Source organism: Lynx rufus, unplaced genomic scaffold (genome assembly GCF_022079265.1).
Source record: "Lynx rufus isolate CCGP_SWC_20201006 ecotype Redwood Valley unplaced genomic scaffold, mLynRuf1.p SCAF_6, whole genome shotgun sequence".
In the NCBI taxonomy this organism is placed as follows: Eukaryota; Metazoa; Chordata; class Mammalia; order Carnivora; family Felidae; genus Lynx; species Lynx rufus.
Window position 1 is genome coordinate 110,355,964 of NW_025814878.1, and position 19,081 is coordinate 110,375,044.

At 41.5% G+C, this 19,081-nt stretch overlaps 1 pseudogene; it reads left to right on the top strand.

Annotated features, from left to right (window-relative positions):
* Nucleotides 1-16,749: 16,749 nt before the first annotated feature.
* Nucleotides 16,750-18,910, top strand: LOC124529177 (TM2 domain-containing protein 1-like; annotated as a pseudogene).
* Nucleotides 18,911-19,081: the final 171 nt, after the last annotated feature.

Consider the following 19,081-nt stretch of genomic DNA (forward strand, 5'->3'; position numbering starts at 1 on the left):
GGGGGAGACAGAGGATCCAAAGCAGGCTCTGCACTAACAGCAGAGAGCCCGATGCAGGGCTCCAACCCGTGAACTGTGAGATCACAAACCGAGCCAAAATTGGACGCTTAACCAACTGAGCCACCCAGGTGCCCCAGTAGTGTCCTTTGATGCACTAAAGTTTTTAATTTTGATTAAGTATCTAATTTCTCTTTTGTTGCCTGTGTTTCAGTGTCATATTCAAGAAATCATTGCTAAATCCAGTGTAATGAAGATTCTCCTTTATATTTTCTCTAAAGAATTTAATAGTTTTCACTCTTACATTTAGGTCTTGAATCCACTTTGAGTTATTTTTTGTAGATGATGTAAGGTAAGAGTCCAACTTCATTCTTTAGCACATGGACATCCAGTTTTTCCAACACAACTTGTTGAAAAGACAGTCCTTTCCCCATTGAATAACCTTTGAATCCTTGTCAAAAATCATTTGATCATATATGCAAGGGTTTATTTCTGGGCTCTCTGTTCCATTGATTTATATGTCTGCCTTTATGCCAGCACCAAACTGGTTTTTTGTTTGTTTTTGTGTTGATTATTTTTAGATTTTTTAAAAGTTTTAATTTAAATTCCAGTTAGTTAACAGTGTAATATTAGTTTCATGTGTACAATATAGTGATTCAACACTTAAATAAGCACCACATTTTTTTTGATTACTCTAGCTTTGTACTAAGTTTTGAAACCAGGAAGTATCAGACCTTCAGTTTGTTTTTCTTTTTCAACAATGTTTTAGCTATGGGGTCCCTTGAGAGTTCACATGAGTTTTAAGATGGATTTTCTATTTCCACAAAAAAAATGTTTTGGGGATTTGGATAGGGATTGCATTGAACATACAAATTGCTTTCAGTAGTTACTGTATTCACCTCCAGAATATCCTTTCATTCATTTTTTTTTTAAACAATTTCTATCTATTAAGAAACTCCAATGGGGCTCCTGGGTGGCTCAGTTGGTTGAGTGTCCAACTTCAGCTCAGGTCATGATCTTGCGGTTCATGAGTTTGAGCCTCACATTGGGCTCTCTTCTGTCAGCGCAGAGCCTGCTTCAGATCTTCTGTCTCCCTCCCTCTCTCTCAAAAATAAACATTTGGGAAAAAAAGAATCTCTAAGGGTGTCTGGGTGGCTCAGTCAGTTGAGCATCCAACTCTTGATTTCGGCCCAGGTCACGATCTCATAGTTGTGAGATTGAGCCCCATGTTGAGCTTTGCATTGAGTGTGGAGCCTGCTTGGGATTCTCTCTCCCCCTCTCTCTGCCCCTCTCCTGCTCATGTGCACACACACACACACTCTCTCTCTCAGAATAAACATTAAAAACAGAATCTCTATTTGTTGATTCATTAGTGTAATGCTTTAATTCTTTAAACATAATTTCCTTAGTTCTTTGAACATAATTATAATAACCTCTTTGAAGTCTTTGCTAAATTCTATATCTGTGGTCAGTCACTGAGAGTCAATTTATATTGACTGTTTTTTTTTCTCTTGAGTATGGGTCACACATTCCCATTTCTTTGTGTCTTATAATTTGTTTTTATTGTTGAAAATGGGCATTAAATTTTTTTTAATGTTTATTTATTTTTGAGAGAGAGACAGTGTGAGCAGGGGAGAGGCAGACAGAGAGGGAGACACGGAATTCGAAGCAGGCTTCAGGCTCCGAGCTGTCAGCACACAGCCTGATGAGGGGCTCAAACTCATGGACTGCTAGATTATGACTTGAGCTGAAGTCGGATGCTTAACCACCCAGGGCACGCCCAAAACTTGGCATTTTAGATAATACCCTGTATCAAGTCTGGATTCTAATTCCCCCACCACAGGTTACTGTTATTGATATTTTTATTTGTTTGTTTTTTGTTTCCTTGCTTAATAATTTGGGCAAAACCCATTAAATCTGTCTCTCCTCCAGTATATAGCACTGACGTTTCTGTTCTGTTCTGTTGTTTTTTATTCTTATTTTTATTTCTGGCTTCCTAAGCATTGCCCCATGTCTGTGTAGTTTAGTAGTTAGCCACTGATCAGAAAAAGGTTATGCTTAAACACTTCAAGCAAGTGAGTCTTCTGTCCTCTACTGATAGATTTGTATACAGGTAGGGGAGTGAATTCAAAGTTGAAGTCATTTTCAAGTCTTATCCAGCTTTTACTTTCTGTTGGGCCCTTTTGTGTCTCCTCTACACATACACATAACCTCAGGGCTGGTCAACAGTTTGTTGTTAACTTGGGCTGTCTCTGATCTTCTCTGCATGCATGCAGCCTCGGTCTAGAACATGCTTGCCCCAACCCAAGACTACAGCCTCAAGCTAGCAGAGCCAATGGCCCTCCTCACTTGCCTGCCTCTGAGATTGTCACTTGCACCAACAACACTGCTAGGTGTGGTAACTGTCCACTGCTCCAAACTGAGTAAGGCCCCAATGACCACAGCAGAGATATTTCTGGTCCTGATTGCCCCCAAATTTTGAACTTCTGTGTCAAATAAACAGAGGAGAGTGATGGAACAGCCTCAGGCTAAAACACCACAGATTCCCACTATTCTTGCTGAAGTTCAGCAATTTTTCAAGCATAAATGCTTCTCAGATTGTTGTATGATTTTGTTTGGTTTCTGGGGAACCAAAATGGTTGTTTCTCTCCATTTTTCTTTTTGTCAACTATTGCTTTGTCACTAGTTTTTCTTTTTCTTTTTTTTTTTTTAACGTTTATTTATTATTGAGAGACAGAACATGAGCGTGGGAGGGGCACAGAAGAGGAGGAGACGCAGAATCTGAAGCAGGCTCCAGGCTCTGAACTGCTAGCACAGACAGAGCCCGACGTGGGGTTCGAACCCACAAACTGCGAGATCATGACCTGAGCTGAGGCCGGATGCTTAACCGACTGAGCTACCCAGGCACCCCTAGTTTTGTTTTTCTTTTTGTTGTTTTGGAGGAAATGATATGCTGATCTTTTCACTTGGCGAAGTCCTGCCTCTAGTTTTATTAGTTTAAATGCTCAGTATTTTAGGGAGAAACAAGATACAAATGCCACCTATACAATATACTGTGTGTTTATGCCTTTACTCCAAAACATAGGCAATATACAAAAGGGAGTTTAAGGAGTAAAGTAAAAGAAAGAGCCTTTGCTACTCACAGAACTTATAACTGTATATACACCTATATCATGTGTTAGCAATAGTAAATTATCTCAAATAATATCCTGAGACAGTTACCTAAACTATTAGACATGCTTTAAACTGCCTAGTCCATACTTCTAGACTGCATTCTTGTTCACATTAAAGAGGGTCAAGGTGCCTTTTGGAGAGTTAAGAATTTGAGCTGTCTGGTTTGCAGAAGTTGAACCAATAACAGAAACAACTGACCTCCTTTGTTTGTTTGGTCAACAAAACAATTTTTGATAGGAACTCCTAAAAAGCAACATAGATATCTGGGTTATCAATGGGAGGAAACTTGTTAATCAACTAGGTGCAGAGTTGCCCCATGGCTGCTATACCCCACTATACCCCACTATACCCCAAAGCTGCCCCATGGCAGCTATACTCCACTAATGTAAGTAGATGGCAGACTGTAATCATGTATTATCCAGTGGTAGATCTAAAAATACTATACTTCTAAAGTAAAGATGAGTAGAAATAATATTATGAAATGTCTACAGCAACTTTGATGTGATATGAAAATAGCTATGGTTTCAAGAAACAGACTCTTAACTACAGAGAGCAAATGATGGTTACCAGAGGGAAGGAAGGTAAGGGGATGGGTTAAATAAGTGACGGGGATTAAGGAGTGCACATGTTGCGATGAGCACTGGGTGATGTATGGAATTGTTGAGTCACTATATCATATACTTGAAACTAATATTACACTGTGTTAGCTAACTGGAATTAAAATAAAAACTTAAAAAAATAAACTAAAAACAAAAGAAAATAGCTATGGTTTCTATTGGTGATAAAGTCTTAGATAATTACTATTACTGGGGTTTGTTGCTTACTATATTAGTTTACCTACTGCTGTATAACAAATTTCCCCCCAATTTAGTAGCTTAAAACAACACTGATTATTTTAAACTATTTCTAGGGGTCAGGAATCTGAATTTAACCCGATAAACATTAAACACTATAATCTTAGAAATGTTATAAAGAGGGGCGCCTGGGTGGCGCAGTCGGTTAAGCGTCCGACTTCAGCCAGGTCACGATCTCGTGGTCCGTGAGTTCGAGCCCCGCGTCGGGCTCTGGGCTGATGGCTCGGAGCCTGGAGCCTGTTTCCGATTCTGTGTCTCCCTCTCTCTCTGCCCCTCACCCGTTCATGCTCTGTCTCTCCCTGTCCGAAAAATAAATAAACGTTGAAAAAAAATTAAAAAAAAAAAAAAAAGAAATGTTATAAAGAAAAAGGAAGAATCTCAGAGCAGCTTAGCTCAGGGGTATGGCTTTGAGTCTCTCATGAAGTTGAAGTCTAGCAGTTGGCCAGGACTACAACCATCTAAAGGCTTGGGGCGCCTGGGTGGCTCAGTCCGTCAAGCCTCCAACTTCGGCTCAGGTCATGATCTCACACTCCGGGAGTTCAAGCCCCACGTCGGGCTCTGTGCTGACAGCTCAGAGCCTGGAGCCTGCTTCAGATTCTGTCTCCCTCTCTCTCTGCCCCTCCCCTGTTTATACTTGGTCTCTCTCTCTCTCATTCTTAAAAATAAATAAACACAAAAAAAAATTTTTTTAAAGGCTTGACTCGGCTGGAAGATCCACCTCCAAGCTCACTCACGTAGCTGTTGGCACAAACTTCACTTCCTCAATGAACCCTATTTCATTCTGGGTGGCAATTTGTCCAGCTGAAAAAAAAAAAAAACTATAATGCTAGCCTCCCTTGCATCTAGGTATGACTATATACATTTTAGCCAATGATGTGTAAGTAGACGTTGTTGGGTAGAATTTCTAGGAAGTCTTAAAACTTCCCAGATGGTTGCTGTCTTGGACTATCAGTCAACCACTAATAAGAGTGAAGAAAAAAGAAAAGAGCCTTATACCTTAATAACAATAGAGCCTTGGGGCACCTGGGTGGCTTAGTCGGTTAAGCATCCGACTCTTGGTTTCGGCTCAGGTCATGATCTCATGGTTTGTGAGTTTGCGCCCCACATCAGGCTCCATGCTGGGGGTGTGGAACCTGCTTGGGACTCTCTCACTCCATCTCTCTCCCTCTCTCTCAAAGTAAATAAATAAACTTAAAAACAAAAAAGAAAATATCTTCTTAAAAAAAATAGAGCTTTCCTTTAGCTTCTTTTATGTGGGTGGAAAATGGCTTGTTTAGGGCCCTGTATTAGCCTAACCTAACTCTGATATGTATGTGTAATCTCATTTCACCCTCACAAAAACCCTGGGAAGAAATATTTTATTATCCTCATTTTATGGGAAGTAAATCAGAAGACAGATTAGTTGACTAGCCCAAGCTCGTGTGCATAGTACAGGCTGTAGTGCTAAAATTCAAACTTAGGTGTGTCTGACTCCTTAGCTAGTGCTCATGACCTCCAGGCCACATGGTTGTTTTGCAACATGGGCAATCTAAGTCCTCTGCAATAGCAATAATGGCAATAATAACAATACTTAACACCTGAGCTCTTGGCATGTACCAGGCATTATGCTACAGGCTGCATACTTATAATTTCATTTAATCTTCTACAACAACCCCTAGGAGATAGATACTGTTATCCCCATTTTACAGATGAGGAAACTGGCACTTGGAAATTTTAAGTCATTTGCCCATGACTCAAGCAGAAACGTAGATGGCCAAGACATGATCTCACATGTACTTTAGAAAGCTACCTTGGGATAAGGAGTAGAAAATGGACTGGAGAGGGAAAGAGCAAAGACCAGAGACTCATTTAGAAAGCTATCAAAAGATTTTGATGCCTGTCCCAGATACCAACTTCTAAGATGCACGGTATGTATGCTCTAAGGAAGCTCCTTATAAGAAGCCACCTGTAAGAGGGTAGGGCCTAGGACATGTCTGTCTCTCTGTTCCCTGAGCTTTATTTTTTTGTTAAGTAATCTCTATGCCCAACATGGGGCTCAAACTCACAACCCCAAGATCAGGAGTTGCATGCTCTAACCAACCAAGCCCTCTAGAGGCCCCTCCCTGAGCTTATTTGGGGAGCTCCTTCCATTCCCTCTTGTCTCTCACTTCGTTTAGCTTCTGGAATGTCCACTCTCCCAGTCTCACAGAGTTTGTGAGGGAAGAAAATGGATGGAAGAGAAGAGGTGATAAACCTATTTGCTTCAGGATGTTATGAACTTAAAAGAGAACCTCGGTGGGTGGGGGGAAAAGAGGGAAGGAAGGGAACCATCAATCAACAGTTCAACCTGTTGCTCACTACTCAGTAGAGACCTTTGAGGAGCCATCCAAATTCTATAACCAGAACAGGTCAGAGTGGGAAGTGCCCTCTTATCTGTTAGAAGAGGTAGGGTAACTGGCTAAAGGTCATAGAGTAAATTAAAAAAATAGACTTAGAAACTCATACTCTTTTCCTCATCACATTTGCTACCCAGACAAGTAATGGACCCTGATGCTAACTCAAATCAAAAGAAAATGATTTGGAAGGATATAGGCTAGCTCAGAGAATTGAGGCAAGGCTGAACCAGGCTATGTCAGCTTTCTGACTTAGTAGTAGAAATGGATTCTGGGCACATTACTTAGAGAAGGAATATACTGACAGGATTGAAAGAATATATCAGAAGAGGCTTGGCAGCTATGCAGCCAGGAATAATACCCCAAATTTGTACTACAGAACCAGTTTGGTGAAGTCACTTCTGCCCCTAGTACCTGGGCACACCTGCCCCTAGTACCTGGGCACACATACCAAAGTTTGCATGGCAAATGCCTTTGACCATGGATAATGCTGAGCACCACTGCCACAACTGTTTCTAGAAACTGGACTCATGAGCCACCATCTTCACAGAACCATGATTTTCTTTTTTTTTTTTTTTTTATTTTTTTTTTTCAACGTTTATTTATTTTTGGGACAGAGAGAGACACAGCATGAACGGGGGAGGGGCAGAGAGAGAGGGAGACACAGAATCAGAAACAGGCTCCAGGCTCCGAGCCATCAGCCCAGAGCCTGACGCGGGGCTCGAACTCACGGACCGCGAGATCGTGACCTGGCTGAAGTCGGACGCTTAACCGACTGCGCCACCCAGGCGCCCCACAGAACCATGATTTTGCTGGTCCCAGCTTTTTTGGATCACATTTCCCATTCACAGCTTGAATGTGTCCAATTAATGGATCCTTGTCATGTGTACAGCTCTAGCTGCAAAGGATTCTGGGAAAGTTAAGTATCTGGTATTTTCAGCTTCCTTGTGAAGAGGTGGGCTTTGCTTCATAAGAAAGTAGTTCAGGTGCTAGATAGCCAAAGAAAGGACAAATGTAGGTGGAACAGTTGCAGGAAAAGGACAGGAACCAAAGATTTTTGTAACAGCATTTTAAAATAATGCTTGGGGCACCTGGGTGGTTCAGTTGGTTAAGTGTCTGACTGACTTCAGCTCAGATCGTGATCTCACAGTCCATGAGGAGTTCGCTCTGTGCTGACAGCTCAAAGCCTGGAACCCGCTTCTGATTCTGTGTCTCCCTCTCTCTCTGTTCCTCCCCAGCTCGTGCTCTGTCAATCTCTGTCTCTCAAAAATAAATGAATGTTAAAAAAAATTTTGTTTTAAATAAAATAATGCTTAATTTGTTCCTACTGTTGCAGCTGGAGATTAAGAGAGAAAGAATGGGAGATTAGGGGTCCATAAAGATATACTCAAAAATGAACAGTTCTTATAAATATATTTAATAACATTTTAAATTAATATACTATGAGAATATACACATAAGAACAGAACATTTATATATATATAAATTAATACACATAATTTTTTTTCAATTAACATACAATGTTATACTCAGTGCTCATCATGGTAAGCATACTCTTAATCCCCTTTATCTGTATCAATCCCCCCATCCACCTCCCCTCTGGTAATGATCAGTTTGTTCTCTGTAGTTAAGGGTCCATTTTTTGGTTTGTCTCCTTTTTTTCCTTTGTTCTTTTTGTTTCTTAAATTCCACAGATGAATGAAATCATATCCTATTTGTCTTTCTCTGACTTATTTCACTTAGCATTATACTCTCTAGATCCACCCATGTTGTTGCAAATGACAAGATTTCATTCTTTTTTATGGCTGAGTAATATTCTATTGCTGAGTAATATTCTACACCACATATATTCATATACACCACATCTTCTTTATCCATTCATCTATCAGTGGCTACTTGGGCTGCTTCCATAATTTGGCTATTGTAAATAATGCTGCAATAAACATAGGGGTACATATATCTTTTTGAATTAGCGTTTTTGTATTCTTTGGGTAAATACCCAGTAGTGAAATTATTGGATCATATGGTAATTCTATTTTTAACTTTTTGAGGACCTCCATGCTGTTTTGCACAGTGGCTGCAAACTTCCACAGTTTGCATTGCCACCAACAGTGCATGACGGTTCCCTTTTTTCTACATCCTTGTCAACACTTGTTTCTTGTTTTTAATTTTAGCCATTCTGACAGGTGTGAGGTGATATCTCACTGTGGTTTCAATTTGCATTTCCCTGATGGTGAGTGATGTTGAGCATCTTTTCACACATCTGTTGGCCATCGGTATCTCTTCTTTGGAGAAATATCTGTTCATGTCTTCTGCCCATTTTTAAATTGGATTACTTGTGGGGGGGGTTGGTGTTGACTTGTATAAGTTCTTTATATATTTTGGATACTAACCCTTTATTGGATTTGTTATTTGCAAATATCTTCTCCCATTCAGTAGGCTGTCTTCTAGTTTTGTTGACTGTTTCCTTGCTGTGCAGCTTATTTTGATGCAGTCCCAACAGTTTATTTTTGCTTTTGTTTCCTTTACCTCAGAAGATATATCTAGAAAAATGTTACTATGGCTGATGTCAGAGAAATTACTGCTTGCACTCTTTTCTAGGATTTTTATGGTTTCAGGTCTCTCACATTTAGGCCCTTAATCCATTTGAATGTATTTTTGTGTATGGTGTAAGAAAGTGGTCCAGTTTTCCCAATACCATTTGTTGAAGAGACTTTTTCCCATTGCATATTCTTGCCTCCTTTGTCGAAGATTAATTGACCATATAATTCTGGGTTTATTTCTGGGCTTTCTATTCTGTCCCATTGATCTATGCATCTGTTTTTGTGCCATACTGGCACAGTACCATACTGGCTTTGATTACTACAGCTTTGTAGTATAACTTGAAATCTGGGGCTGTAATACCTCCAATTTTGCTCTTGTTTTTCAAGATTGCTATGGCTATTTGGGGTCTTTTGTGGTCCTATACACATTTTAGGGTTATCTGTTCTTAAATGAATTTCTATGTCATAAATTATAAATTTCTTAATTATTAAATTTATTGTACACATATAATGGCAATAAACTATTTTATAAATAAAAATATTATATTTAAGAAAAGCGTTCAAGATTATTTCCACAAAGGAGAGTGCTCATAGGGCAAAGCCCATCATTTTATTTTGGGATGAGGACATCCATGTTTGGTTGTAGAACTGTTCCCGCCTTTAAATATTAAATCCACACATCAATTCTCTCACTTCTAGCTCTTTCCTTCACATCCAATTCCTTGACTTTGCAGATACCTACTCCAGGCTCTAAACTCATCTACTTTCTACGTGCCACCTCCCTGCTTTCTTCATTTTCCACTCCAATCAGTCTTGAATCCAAGGTCATCATCCCCTCTTCATCCCCATGACACCCTCTTATCAAAATCCCAACCCTGAATCCATGCAGCTCCATTTTCTCCAGACAGAGGAAGCTGAGCCATACCAGGCTAAAACCACACAAAAGTACCTACTGGTGCCACAAGACATCCAGGCACACGCCTTGTCCACACACAGCCCAGCAGTTATTTCAAATCTTCTCCATCTTCTTCCAATATCCAATCTCAACACTTCCCCTTTCCTTCACTCTAGTCAGAGAAGATCCTTTCCAACTTCATGAAATACATCAAAACTATCATTAGAAAAAGCCCTCAACTTCTCTCTACCATATTTTCAGACTTTTCTCTCCAACTGCATCCTTTTTTCTTCTTCCCTTGAAATATTTCTCACTCACTTCCTAATGCAGAGCAAATGGTTGTTTTGCCCCCACCACGTCACTAAAACTGCTCTTCCAATGACCTCCTAGTTGCTAAACCCATTGATATTTTCAGTTCTTATCTTACTTGACCAACAGCAACCTTTAGCCCTGTTAACCACTCCCAAATTCCTGAAATGTTGCCTTGCTGTACTAGTTAGTGTTCTCCAGAGTAACAGAGCCAACAATAGGATATAGGTAGGTAGGTAGGTAGGCAGGCAGATAGATAAACTGATTGATTGATTGAGTATAAGGAAATAGCTCATGTGATTATGGAGGCTGACAAACCCCAAGGTCTGCTGTTGGCAAGCTGGAAACTCAAGACAGCTGACAGTGTAATTCCAGTCTGAAGGCCTGCAGGCTAGAGACCCAGGAAGGGCTGATGTTTCAGTCTGAGTCCAAAGGCAGGAAAAGAAAACCCATGTCCCAGCTCAAGGAAGTACAGCAGGAGGTAAGTCCTTCTCACTTACCAGGTCAGCGTTTTGTTCTATTCAGCTGATTTGATGAGGATTCCCACATTGGACAGGGCAATCTGCTTTACTCAGTGCACTGATTCAAATGTTAACTTCATCCAGAAGCACTCTCACAGGCACTCAGAATAGTGTTTGACTGAATGTCTGGTACCTCGTGGCCCAATCAAGTTGACACACAAAATTAACGATCACATTTGCCCTCTGAGATACGTCACCATTTACTTCTCCTACCTTTTGCCTACTACCCTTTCTTGGTCTCTGTAGGTGGCTCCCCTTGTATGTCAGTGGTCCTCAGCGTTCTGTTTGGGGTATTTTCCCCTTCAGCCTACTCTCCCTGGGGGATTTTATTCTCTCTTATGATCCCAGTAACCATCTGTACACATTTGTATTACTAGCCAGGTCTCACCTCTGAGCTCTCAGCTCTATGTTGAGAAGCCTTGAAGCCCTCATGAGTCACATCATGTTGTCCATCCCAGAGTAATAGCTGTCTCATGTCCTGATGTGGGTAGCAATTTCATAAGATCATTTGATGGGGCATTTTTGTCACAAGTGTCAACCACAATGCTTACTTGAGTACACTTAACACATGGATTTTTCCACAACTGTGTGTGAAAGGTCTTAAATCAACAGCTCTTCTGCTCCAGCACTTATGGTTTCCCAGTTTGTAAATATTTATCTTGACAGCCAATTTAGTGGATGTTGGAATGGCTGTAGCTCTGATATCATGTAGTATGCTTCTTGCCTTCGGGTATCATGATAAATTCTCAAATCCGCCTGATAACAGTTGAATTCCTCAAAGCAGCTATCGAGGCCTACTTTAATGACTTCCAACCATTGCTCTGGAAGATAATGTCCAGAAGATTATGTGGCAGAAAAATTTAAATGTGTGTGGTCCATGGAGGGGAGTATATAATTAGCATGTGTAGGGACTTTGTAGTCACTCCATGCAATTTTCTTTTCAGCATTTTCAAATTCAACAATCCCCCCAAAATAAATTCATGCTTGACTAATATCTTCCCCCAAATATTTTCCTCTTCCTGAGTTATTTCCAAGGCAGAAACCCAGTCATCACCCTTAACTCCAGGATCTCCCTCATCCCCACATCCAATCAATCAGAAGTCTTGCTCAATACACCTGCTAAATATCTGCGAAATCTTCCACTTCTCCCCACCCACACTACCAATGCCTTACTTAATTCAGGCCATCTAACCTCTTGTGTGGATTATTGGAATTGCTTAAATGGCCTCCCTGGATACCCTCTGTCTTCCCCACTCTAACCTACCCTCCACACAGCAACCAAACTGATCTTCCCAAGACAGAGGAAAATGTCACTCCCCCCAATTATAACCTCCAATCATTGCTCACTGTTCTTAGGATAAAACTCCATAATAGGGGCTGATCACTTCAGCCGCATTTTCTCCTTTCCACTAATTTGTGTGCCCTTGAGCAAGCGAGTTAACTTCTTACTGCCTCCATTTTCTCATCTATAACATGGAATCATAACAGATTTGTTACAAGAGTTAATTCCTCTAAAGTGATAGTAACAATGTTCAACACATGTTATTGAGATATTGTTAGCTTATATTATTACATCTCTTTAGGAACTCTACAATCCAACCACACAGAATGCGTTTCACTTCCGCAAGAAGGCCATGCTCTCTCTCACCTCCCTGGCTTCCCACTCTTGTCTACCCAGAATACTTCCTTCTCCACCCAACCCCCAGTCCTCTCCTCTCCTCATCCGTAACCTGGTTATCCCTAGTTGTCCTTCAGGTCTTAGCTTAGATATCTAATGCTCTAGAAAGCATTCTATGTCCTTAGTCTGAGCTGGCTGCCCCCTTTCTGTGTTCTCTTGGTTCCCAGTACTATTTCTACTTAAACCTTAACCACCTGTTACGGTCTGTTCTCTAGGACAAGTCCTATAAAGTCAGAGACTGTGGTAATGCTAGAATCTAGCACAGTGCCTGGCACGTAGTTGGTATTCAGTAAATACTTGTGGAACGAATGAATGCTGAGAACTATGCCAGGGGTTCAGAAGCTAACTTCTTAGAAGGGGTTAGATAACTCCAAAAGGGCAGGGGAAAATGAAAAATCTGGCCCCCTCATATTTAGGCAACTGAAGGGGAGGTAATAGAAATTCTGTTTTCCATTTCCCAAATTTCAGGACCTGTTGCAGAAGGGTGAGGAGGTTCTTCAAATGGAAGTAGGAAGATAGCCGTTGCTGCTCTGTGAGGGTTGCACACTTGGGAGACAAGATCTCACGACTAGAGACGTTCATTGGGAAATCAGCCCGCTCACAAGGTCAGGCCTTAAGTCGTACCTGGTGGCCTGAGTCACGGGCACTGCCATCTCCAAAGTCACGCCATGCCTGGGAAGGATTCTTCCAAAAATCATTAGGATGCTACCTAGGACAACCTGTGCCCGTGCTGCAAGAAACCAAAGCTGGCTTATAATCCCAAGAGGGAGGACTAATATCCAGATTCGTGTGGCTCAGGATGAAGTGCAGTTCACACCACCCAGCAACAAGGTTCCAGCCCTGGAGAGATGCCCAGTACCCCAGCCACAGTGCCTATTCCCAATCACTGTTAAAGGACTCCTGTGGGAAGATGGCTTGAGTAAGCATGATGGGGCATACTGACTGATGGCCCTGCTGAGGACTGAGACCCTGCTGCTGTTGATTATATCCCTGTCCTCCACCAAGCATCCAACTGCATTCAATGGCTATGAGAACGCAGGTTATTAAAGAAGTGGGGATGCAGCGGGTGGTGTAGCCTCTGTCTTCTCCCTGGACCTCTGGGATTAGGCCTAGGCCCCTATGGCTACGGGACTGATGGTCAGCAGCCATTTTGTTGAGAAACTGGAGATTCTTAAAGTGTCACTGATTCCAAAGATGACTGAGTGTGGCCTAGAGTAGTGGGGAGGGCCGTTCTGCCTCTGCACGCACACCACTACCATCCTGGAGCAATTCTAGAGAACCAGGAAGGAGACAGCACCCTTGGCCTGACCAGTGGCTTTTTCACCAGAAACTGGGAAGACCTGGAGTGAGAAGGCCTTCGGAATCAACCATGTTGGGAGGTGCCAGTGATGTTTTGGTAAATATTTTAACTGGCTATCCCAGCGGGGGCGAGGGCTCTGATTTGTGGCATTTTGCCAATTTCCATGGTATAAATAATCCCACCGTGACTGATTTCAGACTACCAAACATGACGTCGCTGAATGTAGAATTAGGAACAGACACACACAATCAGCTCCTGAGAGCCAGGGCAGCACAGGGAGAAGCCTGCGTAAGGAGGTGAGGAACCAAGAAGAGCTACAAGGTCAGGAGAGTCCTCACAGCTAGGCATAAACTCACAAAGGTACATGTCCTGAAAATCTGCCCACTATCACCCACCAACTAGGTTAAGTTTGGTGTCAATGCTCACTTCAGAAACATTTGGCTGTGCCTACCCGGGCTGAAGTAGTGTCACCTGAAGCTCCCTCAGTGGTCACCCAGGTGACTGCCTGCATAGAACTGTGGTCGTCTTGGGTAGTTCAGAGGGGGTTCTTCAGGGCCTGCCTTCCATGCTGTGAGGGCCCAAACTTGCCTAGAGATGCCCTTGAAGGCCCCTCGACAGAGCTGGTCCCTACATCCTAAGGGGTGGTAAATAGATGGAGGACCCTCTGTCCTCCCAGACCCCAGGTCCTCAAGGTGTGAAATTCCAGCTTCACATCTTGCAGTGGATCCAGTCCCAGCCTACAGGCTCTTTGTTTGAGGAATATGAAAACACATCCAACATACTAGCTCCACAGGCAGCATTGCTAAATCCGGCAAAACCTTTGTGGGAAGGTTTTGACCTTTTGACCCCTCCCAGAACAGACTATAGGCTCACAGCAGCTTTTTTGCTTTTTCAGTGCCATACCCCAAACACCTAGAACTGTGCCTAGTAAAAAAATGGGCATTCAGTAACTATTGCTGAACTTACTGAAAACATCCAGAATTCAAATGGCCACTCTATGACAAAAAAGTTACATCAGATTTAAGTATTCACAGAACCCAAAGGGAAGTGGGTAGCAGAGACAGTGGGTCTGGAAATTAGATCTGAGGTGGGGATCTGGGTTAGACTTTGGTAAAGCAACCACAAACAGAAAATAACGCCTGGAGATTACATTAGTGAGCTCTGGCAACCCACAATGGGTACATTGCTTGGGGAGGCTGCAGACAAAAGAATTAGAGCCATGTATTTATTGAGCACCTACTACAGATTCAGCCCTTTCCTGGGATTCATATGCTCTTCTAAACATGACAAAAAATCAAAAAATAGGCTCAGTCAGTTGAGCATCTGACTCTTGATTTCGGCTCAGGTCATGATTCCAGGGTCATGGGATCAAGCCCCACATTGGGCTCCACACTGAGCATGGATTTTCTCTGTCTCTGTCTCTCTCTCTCCCCTTCTGCCCCTCACCCCCACTCATGCTCTCTCTCTAAAAGAAAAAAGAAAAAACTTTTAAAAACACAATAAAATCAGTTGAACAAGACAGTTCATTACTTTTCATCAATTCAAGCTCAATACAATACACCAATCTTCTCCCCAGAAGCCCCTATTCTTACGGCCTCAACTCTCATTTATCAAAAAAGCTAAAAGAATTGACCAAGTGGGAAGTTCAGAACAAGCCCTTGGCCTACTGTTACCAGTGGCGGCATTCTGCTCAAATCAGGCCCTGCACCTGTTAACAAGACTGCATCTCTTAGACTAAGGACAGTGATTACATGATTCTCTTAACTTTCTTAATTCTTAGGTTAGGACCACAATGCAAATTAGATGTTCCTTCTCTTAATTTTTGTGTCGAATAGAGTTAATTGTAGGATTCTTTAGAGGCTTAGAATGTGTTGTTGCAAAGAACATACTTAGGGCATCCCTAAGTTTCTAGGTTATCTTTAGACGTCAAGTGGGGAGACTTTATCCAGAGTCAGGATGTTAAAAGCTAATGGGTGGCTGGAGAGAATTGTCCATTCCAGGCACTCTTGCAGCTATGATGACTGCCTGGATAGTCCAGAGGAAAAAAGCGGTGAGAGAGAAGGGCTGGAGATAACGAGAGGATTTATGTCTTTCTGTAAAAACAGCAGCTTCCAATCAGAGAAACAGATGACGAGTATCCAGCTACCTAACCCTGCCTGGGCAGTCGGATTGCTGAGATGAAGCATGCTTAGAGGTAGAGTAAGCCCTTTCTAGGTTAACGTAATCAGATGTATATGGGACACCTGCCACTCATTGCAAAGTGCTTCGCAGAGCTAGCTGGCTGCATTCATCTGTGTAATAAAGCCAGAATCTGAAACCCTTTACCCAGTTTCTCAGAGCCCTGTTGTCGAGAACATGCCTTTAATTAGAGCTAGACTACACAGTAATGGGGCTCAGCTATACTGTGGTTTGGTGCTGCAGGCAGAAAAGTTACCATGTGTTTTTCTAGGCAAGCAAAATGTAGATGATGTTTAGTATCAGATATCTCTCCAGGGGAAGAACATACTGTAGCTCAGAGAAATAATGCAAAAGTTTGGGTTAGTTTTTGGTTTGTCTTTTAAAAATAGAACATTCAGATTTTTGTTTGTGAGCAGTGCAATAACTGGGATAATTATTTAGGCCTCACAATAGCACATCAGGACATTCAAGGGATGAAGAAACGGAGGCTCAGAGAGATTGACTAACTTGCTCAAGGTCACATAGTTAGTTACAAATGGCAGGACTGGGATTCAAACCCAGCTAGTCTGACTTCCAAATGTTAAGTTTTCTTTTTCTTAGGTCTGTATTTAAGAGCTTACTTTCTTAACCTGTGTTAAGAACATGGTTCTTGAGAAGAACATGGTGTTCTGAAGGGAGAGGCTGTAAGTCACCCTGTGTGCAGGCGGAGGAGGGAATGGTCAGTCTGTGAGATTAGTCTTTGGCAGATGGCCTTCAGGCTCTTCCAGTCAAGATGTTCCTTCTTCAAGGATCTTTGCTCTAATGATAAGAGTGTTCACTGCAGCATTGTTGTTGTTTTTATTTTTTTTAGCATTGTTTTTTTAAGAGTAAAAAGTGGGATGCACTGATCCATAACAAGCCCAACAGCTCTTGGCAGTCCTACAGCTCATGTCGGTTACCATGGAACCTTGGAAGGTTGCCACCACCACCACTGGGGGCAAGGAGATACAAAAGTGTGAGAACCTCAAAATGAGACAACGTATTTGTAAATACCTAAACCAACCAACCAACCAACCAACAATGCTGTGGCAAGAACCAGATAACTGTACAAACTACACAGTTCATGCTCTGTTTTCTAGCGCCCAAGACAACTTATAAGGATTTCTGTGGCAATGTGGAACATATTTTACTGGAAATGAGGTTGATTTTCTCAAGCTCCCAAATGTAAATGTAAATGGCTATTCATTCAAAGTAATAGTTGCACTGTCTTCTCCTTGAATGGTTGGGAGACCAATTTTATCTTAGATAGTCTGCCTTAGGTTTACTTTTGTGCTGTAGTGTTTTGTGGAATTGAGAGCCTAATTGATTTCATTCTTATTTCAGCGCAGACTGTAGGAACTTCAGATGGAAGTAGTTATGTTATAGATTCTTATGGAACCAGACTTAAAAGACTATCACTAATGAAACATTTAGGAAAATAGTTACAACCATAAATTTATTTACTTATTTATTTAACCATAAATTTTTAAAAAAGAAACACTGACCTTCCTTGATTTTTAAATTTTTTAAATTTAAAAAAAAAATGTTTATTTTTGACAGAGAGAGAGTGAGCACAAGCAAGGGAGGGACAGAGAGGGAGACAGAGGATCTGAAGCGGGCTCTGCACTGAGAGTGGAGAGCCTGATGTGGGGCTTGAACTCACTAACTGGGGGATCATGACTTGAGCTGAAGTCAGATCCTGAACCGACTGAGCCACCCAGAGGCCCCCAACCGCTTTGATTTTAAAAGAGAACTCCCAGTATGTGGATTTCCAAACTTTCCTTTTTTCCTTCCTTGCATAACATCTTATGGGTTCTATGGAATTTTTTGTTATTTTTGCTTTGTTGTTTTAAAGTATATAGTCCAAGATTTATTTAATAGGATTTTGAGAGCTGTATGAAAAAAAAGGAAGTAAAAGGTTTAAAGCAACCTAGACCAAAAACAGCCTGGAAAAACAAACTATGGTACAAACACACAATGGAATAATGGGAAGATATAACTAAGAAACAGCAAGTTCCTCATGTTCTGATATGGAACCATCACAAAGATATATCTGAAAGAAGCAAGGTATACAGAGTGTAGAGTCTCTCATAATTCATGTGAAAGAAGGGAAAAGACTATGTGTATGTTTGCTTGTACAGTCAGAGATGTCTCGAAAGGTACCCAAAGAACTAGTAACACCCATCACCTCAGTGCAGGGAAGTGGTCACTGGGGGGCAAGGGTGACAGGCTTCTCACTTTAGGTCCTTCTGTGCCTTCTGATTTTAAGGTATGTGACCATATAACCTATTCAAAAAATGTATATCTGCACTCTTCTAAAAGTGAATGTGTGAGCTTAAAAAACCAAATATACAAAAATTTATACATGCTCACGCCATCATATAAACAGAACACATGTACACGGAAAGTCAGTGTTGCAAATCTACCACCCCTAGAAAGCTGGTGAGTCAACAGTTACCAATCCTTAATGAAAACACAGGGGTATAAATAAAGCATACAAAGTAGGATTCTCCAGGTAGACAGTAAAAAGGGAGAGGAAAATACCTTTCCATCTGGAAGCAAATTGCTGAACGACATAATGCGCAGTTTCATAATCTGACTAGAGAGCTCCTCGTTTCAAATGACTACTCTTCAGCTTCCTGCATCTTCCCTCATTCTCCTCACTGGTAACCAAGGAGACCACAGGTTTTCCTAAGCTTCTATCTCCCAAACATCAAACTAGTTTTCTTTCTGTTTAAAAAGGAGAAGCAGTAAAAGATAAATGATTTTTAATAATAAATAAATTAATTAATTAATTAATACCACATTCTCATAAAACCATTGCCCTTGTTTTCTGACACCGGGTAAAATAGATTTGGGAAGTGCCTGGCTGGCTCAGTTGGTGGGACATGTCATTCTTGAACTCAGGGTCATAAGTTTGAGCCCCATGTTGGGTGTGGGGTTTACTTAAAAAATATATATAATAATAATTAATAAATAAAATAGTTTGGGAACCACTTCTAAACCTCAGCTGAAAGAGGAAACCAACCCTGTTTCAAAACCAGGTAAACAGTGACCCACCTCTGGAATGAAAAGGAAAAACAACAGTCAGGGCCTTGACAGAGCCCGTCTGCGATGGTCATGATCTTGGGCTTGGCTTCTTATGCTGACATTCACTTGAGTCTATCATCTGATACAGTCACTTTCTTGGTTGCAATTTATGAGCTGCCAGTGTTTACTTGTGAGACTGTGTGGGAGCTGGA